Source organism: Frankliniella occidentalis, unplaced genomic scaffold, assembly GCF_000697945.3.
Source record: "Frankliniella occidentalis isolate FOCC.00 unplaced genomic scaffold, Focc_3.1 Scaffold13, whole genome shotgun sequence".
NCBI classification, from domain to species: Eukaryota; Metazoa; Arthropoda; class Insecta; order Thysanoptera; family Thripidae; genus Frankliniella; species Frankliniella occidentalis.
Window position 1 is genome coordinate 1635852 of NW_026267143.1, and position 8239 is coordinate 1644090.

Genomic DNA, 8239 nt, shown 5'->3' on the forward strand with positions numbered 1-8239 from the left:
GCGAGACTCCTGCTGGGACTTGGCGTCGCCGGTCAGCGAGTCATGGATGTCGTAGGCGTAGTTGTAGCTGGGGTTGGGGTCGTAGTCGGTGTCGACGGCGACGGCGGCCTTGGCCAGGACGGGGGCGGCGATGGCCTTGGCGACGGGGTGAGCGTAGGCAGCGGGCTGAGCGTAGGCGACAGGGGTGGCGTGAGCGTAGGCGGCAGGCTGAGCGTAGGCGACGGTCTTGGCGACTGGGTGAGCGTAGGCGGTAGGCTGAGCGTAGGCGACGGGGGCGGCGTGTGCGTATGCGGCAGGGGCGGCGTAGGACACGGGACCGTGAGCGTAGGCCGCGGGGGTGGCGTAGGCCACGGGGCCGGCCGGAACGACGCCGGCGCGGGCGACGGCCACGAGGGCTGCGATGGTGACGAGCTGCAAACACACAACAAAAGTTAAAATCAGGCCTTCTTTGTTCTGTCGAGGAGAGGTTGTCACTATGGCCTTTCCTTTTGTGCTGACCCCCCCCCCCCCTCCATACCAGCCACACACTTCATTGCTCTGTGGCGGCACTGTGGTGAACTTGATGGATGCTAGGGTGGTCTTGCTGTAACACTCCCTAGCTCTTTGGATTTTAACACAAACATACACTGTTCGAGAAATCCTCTTGTATCTCATGCCCTATGTCTTGCACATAAAAGTCCCTGTTCACTTTTTCTTCACTTTGCACTTGACTTGGAGCACAATATCTTGTTTAGGGGTATCCATACGATGATTGCAGCACTGCGAAGGTTCTAGCACTCTGTGACGTTCTCAACGATCACTCCAGGAACTCTGCTTGTGACTTACCTTGCTGAACATGTTGCTGTCGTTTGATGCCCTGTCCGTCGATGGACCTGAGTTATATACTCCACGCGTCTCAGCCCTGGTTGACACGTGTGGGGAGGCCTGGACGTGGTGGGGTAGGACCTCCGGGGTCTCGGACCACCCCACTGCTGTCGCCCTACCAGGACCCCACCGTGCTCCGCCACTCCGGGCCAGGCCCCGCCACGCCCCGCCACGCCCCGCCACGCCCCGCCACGCCCCGCCACGCCCCGCCACGCGCACTCCAGCCCGTAAAGCAACCGCAGGGCCCGGGGCGCCCTGTATCGCGTCCGCCACGCCCCACCAAGACTTAATTTCGGTGGTGTCACCATCTTGTGCGACACATATGCGGCTGCGTGCTCAAGCATAGCGGGACACGAAAAGCATTGCACGAGAAATGGAAAGTCTGGCTGTTGTGCCTTTTGTCTTATAACGTGATTGGTTCTTTGTTTCGTGATGAAGATAAGATGTCTAATAAATAATGTACTAAATTTGAACAAGAGTTAAACTTTTTCATGTTAAACACTGGAATATTTCCTGGATTAACAAACGTGTGCAGAAATCCTCAGACTTGAGATAAGAAAAGGAAACACGTGCCAAATTAGTTCGGTTGTTTTGTTTATGTAATGGTTTTCCAGAAGTCGATCCAAATTTTGTCGATAGTCATGCCTTAGGGCATTGCCGTGTGGTTCGCCACGCCACCACGCGTGTGTGTAACCGCTGAATATTTCAGCGAGTCACCGATGCGATCTGTTCCGCACGCGGAGAGGCTCAGTGGAAGCCCCTTCTCCGGCCATACAATGCACTTTTAGGGCCTTTCTTTAGTGTTAGATCTTGAAGTGTGCGAAGAAATGTGTGACAAATACATTTGGTCAGACATATCTTCTCTCCTGACATTCTTACATTCATTTGAAGGTCTAGTTCGGCACTAGGATTTTAGAAGGTTGGGAAAATCACAAGAACTTGACGTGGACCTGGAAATGACCTGTCTAACTCTGTCGACCACCACCCTCACACACGTCAAATTAGTTTTACTGTTTGTTTTGTCCAGGTGACACTTGATATTACGAAATTATTATTCACCGTTAGAAAACAATTGTGATTTTACAACTCTTTTACCATACGAAGAGATCTGAAAATCACAATACTTTTCTGGGAACCAAAATCCCAACACTTCTTGGTACTTTCCCAGAATATCTACGTGTTTTTCTTTTCTAACATTCCTTTTCAATTACTCTTCAAAGAACCTTCGTTTTACTCCATGGAATCTAATTAAGAAACTCTAACATGTCTCCGTTAAATTCTAGATTTTTTTTTAATGGGTTGGTTTCCCGGGTGAAAATTCCGGTCATAATATTTCCGGCCGTAACTCTTCCGGTCGTATTAGTTCCGTCCGTAACTCTCCTCCGCCAGTAAATTGGAACACTTTCCGGCCGTAGTCCAGACGCCGGCCGGAGGTTGTTCCGGCCGGAGAATGTTCCGACCGGAGGATGCTCCGGCCGGAAGTTGTCCTCCTGGCCGGAGGAAGTCAGAGTGCTCCGTGAGCAGAGTCTAAGGGCGTGTTTTAATACGCGATAAAGATACTTCCCCGGGTACAATTTCGACGCGGAGCACGATGGTGATGTTTAAATTGCTATATCTCTAGCCGTTCTCTTGGTAGCCCTATGGTCAAAAAAATAAATATTTTTTTTATCTCATGCATAATAACAGTTTGCTATCAACCTGTAACACACGAAGCCATTTCCCCCTGTGACTGTTAGTTTAGGAGTTACAAGTCATTTACGGTTGACCGAAAAACGTACGGCTGGAAAGATTGGCTCCGGTCGTTAACCGTATCGATTACGACCGTAAACCGGAACCCCTCCGACCGTAAAACGCTTGACTACGGTCGGAACCGACCGGAAACAATGGGGATACGGTCGGAAATCGTAACAGAATCCGGCCGGAGTGCCAAACTACGGCCGGAGAGAAGGAATACGGTCGGAAATCGTATACATCTACAGCCGGAATGCAACTTTCCGGCCGGAAACCTGGCCGGAATTTTCACCTGGGTTAATTCACATCATTAGCAAATAAATTATTTAATATATTATTTCTTGCATCTGCATTCCAGTTGACAAAACTGTTTCAACATCACACCATTCAGTTTTAAGATGTAAAGAAAACGATACTTTGTTGGGAATTTGGAAATGTTCTCTGGAAATTTGAAACCAACGGTTTGTTGTAAATTCACAAAGTTTCTTTGCAGCCCATAGTTTACGAATAAATGTCGTTATATCCTTAAAATTTAACGAAGAGTTTTGGAAACTTTTTTCACGTAGAATTCTTCGTGAATTTCAGACTTTTTTTTTTTAACATTGTTTAAGAATTATATTGAGTGCAAGACACCAAGGAGTACTTATTTTAAGTGTTTTGTTCTATTGAATACCCTTTAGAATACCCGCTAAGGTACCCTGTGCATCCCCTGTGACCGTCACCTTTTGCTCCTCTTTTGTCTTACGCCTGCCATGTCACCGAGCAAGGTCACGCCGACCGGGCGGCAGCCCGTCAGTAGCAAGGACCGGGAGGGCTAACGTATCAGATCACGGGTATGGTCGGTGGGGTGCGGTGCGATGTGGTGTGGCGGGGCGCGGTGCGGCGGGGCGCGTCGGGGCGAGGCGCAGTGGAAATGTGCTGGACCCGCAAATGACCCGTTATTATTACTGTAGCGGCACACTGGGCGGGCGTCATAACGTGTGAGTGGGACCGGCAACGACCTTGACCTCCAACAATGGTGCTAAAAAGTAACACGATATTTAATGCTTTTTATATACGACGCGTCCTAAGAACAAAGTCTGATCTGTTTGCGCGCCCGTCAACAAAGTCCGATCTTTTCGCGCGCCCGTCAACAAAGTCTGATCTCTTCGCGCGCCCGTCAACAAAGTCCGATCTGTTTTTGGCCGCGCTCTGCATCGCTGGTTTAGTTTATTTTTATCTTAACTACTATTGACAATATACAAACAGTAATGACTGCTATGTGATCCTAAGAGATTGAAGAATAGCTGAGACCGAAAATGTTAAGCAAAGATACAGAAACAGAATTCTCACAAAGCTCCAAACGTTCGCCTACCGAGCGCGGCCAAAAACAGATCGGACTTTGTTGAGCGTCACACAAACAGATCGGACTTTGTTGATGGGCGCGCGAAAAGATCGGGCTTTGTTGACGGGCACGCAAACAGATCAGACTTTGTTCTTAGGACGCGTCGTATAGGCCCCGGAGTTGACTCTGACAGCCACCTAGAGGTTCAGAATAATTCGTTTCACTGTGCTAAGGAGGTAACACAGACGATTCACACTTGTCGCATTTTTCTATTAATTTTATCGGCGTACGCCAGAGGGGCACGTCGTGCGCAATGTCAATCACCTCCCACTGCTTGTTCCGGTCCTGCCCTCGTTGTAACGACGATTGTCTGTCGAGATTAGCGCATTATCGCTACTCCCTTCCGTCTCGCGCGTTGCGGTCCCTGACCCTCGCGCGGCCTTCAAACTTCTCGCCGGTGGAGCACTCTCTTGTGACGGGAGTCGATGTTATATGCACTGTCGAATAAAGTGTTAAACACTCCCTAGTACACAATAACCATAGTGGTCAGTAGCAACCATTCAACTCCCACATTAATAACTTAGGTGTTTACCGATGGACCTCTTGATTTTCCAGTTTCACCATGTTATTTTCCCCCCCCCCCCCGAAGCCTATTCGCAAAATCAGTAAATTTTCTTTTCTTTTCCGGTTTACTTTTGCTTTCCTTTCCGCTTTTACTTTTCGCCTGCCCCAATGTGGGCCCACTGCGCTCTCGGTGGGCCCCGCATTAAGGTCTCCCACTGCAGCATTTCCCCCTTCCACTGTCCTCCAGGCCAGCCTGGCGCAGAGCACGTTGGGCTGCCTAACTCTGCGGCGTAGTTTGGCGCGGAACCGTTCAAGCTTCGCGGCTCCTAGACCTTTTGGGGCTGGACACTCAGCGCAATGCGTCCATTCTCGAGGGTCGAATCCTTATAATAGGCCATTCCTAAGTTTGCGCTGTAAACCATGCACCACTCCAACTTGTGTCACACCTCAACACTCCAGAACAATGTCGAGAAGTGGCGTTTTCCAGCAAAGCACGGTCACCATTTTTTCCCGTGAGACTGAACTTGTTTAAGTGTTTGAGATATGCACTTCGATTTTCGCGCCCTTTTGTGAGGATGCCCTTGTGGTAAGAACCCTCGGCATCTGCTGTGGTACCCACCATTGTAAAAAAGTGTCGCGGTTGGTCTTTTCTTTGATGCTTTCTAATGTGTTGGGATGTTCCCTTCCCTTGTAAGATGTGTTCTTTGCCTCTGCAACATATGCCTGAGTACTCAAAAGCGATCTTTTTAACGTTCTTGAGCAAGGCGTGTGCTGTGATAACTTCACCGAAGAACTTTGTTGTCACTCTGCTTGCTGAAATTCTGGAATTCTTCTTTGCATGTAAAATTGCGGCGTTTTGAATGATAATCAGAATAATGCCACTGTGTGCGGAGCGGCCCCATATATTTTTCTGTAGCTGGATGCACAGACGGTACATACGGCTGAATTGGTACCTTTTTTATAGATTCCTCACTGACAGGAACCTCCCCTTTTCGCAGCTGTTCTGTTTGCTTTTCGCCGCGTGTCCCGAACCGTGTTCCGCCGTGTTTGGTGCCCTAGGAGGAATGACTCGCACCGCACAGGGATAGCTAACCATGAGACGCACGCAGAGGGCTCGTTTGTCCCCGACATACCTTTTCCATTTATCTTTAGAGATAGAGGGCGACATTTCTGCCGCAGCGGTGTAAGCTTGGACTCACACAGAGGTAATTGGCCCTAATTGGCGTCCACAATGCGAACTCCAGTCAAAACAAACAGACAAACGCACGCACACGCACTAATTTGCGCACTCGTTCACTCTCTTGGGGGCGTGACGTCAATGGGCGCCCACAGACAACATTACGCTCGATGTCCAATGCCGTTTTGAGGTTGACTTTCCCTGAGAGTTTACCTTTAGGTGGTCTACTTTAATGCAGGGTCACAATATTGTGTTTGTAAGTGTGTGTGTGCGTGCGTGCGCGCGTGCGTGCGTGCGTGCGTGCGTGTGTGCGTATACGCGTACGCTCTTTGAGGGCGTAAGGCGACTAAGGGCAAATGAGAATTCTCTGGAGCCCATTGTGTTTGGTGGTGGATTCCTTTAGCGAGATGTTTGCCGTTTACGCACAACCCAATCTGCATACCATTATTGGTGATGGGCCCCTCAATAAGCATAATTGTGTTTTTAAGTTTGCACTTTGCGAGTGCACGCTTTTTCAGAAAGGAATCACATGTAGTCAAGATCGTCAATATGACATGACCTTTGCCTTGCGTCGCTTTGTTTGTTTTAGCATATCAAGTGGGGGTCATCTGTTGTGATCATGATCTAACAGCTTGACCACATAATGATCATGCTGTGTTAAAACACCTCATTTAAATCACTTTATTTATTCTAGGGCTACAGGAAAGTAGGCACTGCTGCTGTAACTAGTGCACAATAAGTTCTTTCGAATTGTAAATAGGTTTCTATTTAGAGACTTGATTAAGGCGCCCAAACATGATCGACGGACTTCAAACCATGCAAGTCCCTCCGTCGTACGTTTGGTGCCGGTTTAAAAGGAAGTGGTGGTCAGTTCTATGGCCCTCAGAACTGTTGCTGCGCAGGACACAAAGGACCTGCTCGTCCAGAGTCTGACCTTGCCGCAGCCAATTCGGAAAAGGACGCAAGCGTCATGACTCTGGCCATTTATTCATTTATTTGCTTTCACTCTCTCGTTCGTTGTTATAATTAGCACGGCAGTGAAATGGCAATTTTTTTAGATAGAAGATACCTTTAAAGAACTCTTTTAGTTGAAAACGACGCCACAAAAACTGCAGAAAGTTTCCTTATTTTTCTTACCCTTAAACCAAAGAAGTTCTTAAAAGTTTTATGTTTTTTTCTCTTTCTCAATGAATCAGACATTAGTTTTACAGTGAGGTAGCGGTACATTAAACAATTTCTCGTTCTCGCCTGTCCTCGATATCTCGCGAAACACTGTAACGCGAAGAGGCGCGTCTACATCGCGCATCTCTACATCTACCTAGCCCTGTCACAGGCCTGGCCTGTGGTGCTGGTTACTTCCTCTTTTTGTCTGCATTTTTCGGAAATAATGTGGTTTCTTCTGACCAGCTGGATCCCCGCTTTTGGGAAGTTATTATTATTTACATTTACAACAATTATTAATACTATTATTTCTTTCTTTGCAGGTCAGTCAAAGAAATATGGCAAAAGATACAGCTAGCTGTTGCCCGCTTCTAGTTCAAGTAAGTTTTTGCATTTTATGTAAATTAGTGATTTTCTACCATATTTGCCAATGCCTTAATTGATACTTTTCCATAACTTTATAACCGCTATTTAGTTATTTACAAGGGATGATTCGGTCAGCCCTAATCATGTCGTATTCTGACGTTAAGCCGCGCTTTCCGGTGCAGTTACTAACCAGCTGCGTTGGGACGTTCCACCCTTAATATCTTTTGTATACGATTTCAAATTTGCTTGAAATAATGTACAATTTTAATCAGGTAAGCAGCTTGTACCATAGAGACAGAGCTGAAAATGTTTAACGGACCCGTTCATTCGCTATAGGCGTGTTTTTGTGTCCAACGTGGATGGTGCTAAGGGAGACCTTAGTCTCGGCTACTCTTCGCCACGCCCCTCCACACTCTGCCCTGCTGTGCGACCTATGGCTGGTGGAGGCCTTGCTCACACACACACAAACACACACACACATATGCCCGGGCCATGAGTCATGGTAAGGCTGTAGAAAACCATGCACGCCTGAAGTGTGATTATATGAGATGTGTTTATGGACTTATATAAAGTCATGTTTGACGTGACAAAGGTCTACGAAGCACGACACACTGCTGCGTAACCTATGCAGGAAACCAGAAAACGGGAGCATTGTCTTTTCACAGACACACTTCGTAGGCTAGGCCACGAAGAATATGCTATATTCACATTATATTCTTGTGAACATTTGTGAAACTTTTTGTAGTGCCCCCCCCCCCCCTTAAATGACTAGAATGTAAGAGTGCAGTTTAGCGTCAGCGTTTAATCACGGGTTTGCCGTTTGCCAAGTCTTACATTAGCCAGCTTGAGGAAGCATTTTCTAGTGTAACAAGGGCCGAAATGCTGGTCTCACACACTGCGTAAACCCCAGTACTCAAGCATACATGCCTTTCGTGTGTCGTGCCTTTCCAACGCTCGGAAGGCGCTTTCTGGACAAAAGAATCCGAACAGAATGACATACGCAACGGCAACGCTCGTCAGGCGCTTGCTGTGTTGCGGGTTGGCCTACCCAA

At 47.9% G+C, this 8239-nt stretch overlaps 1 protein-coding gene across 1 annotated transcript in view; it reads left to right on the forward strand.

Annotated features, from left to right (window-relative positions):
* Positions 1-8239, forward strand: part of LOC113217635 (neurobeachin-like protein 1) — a 346454-nt gene that overhangs the window by 83286 nt on the left and 254929 nt on the right.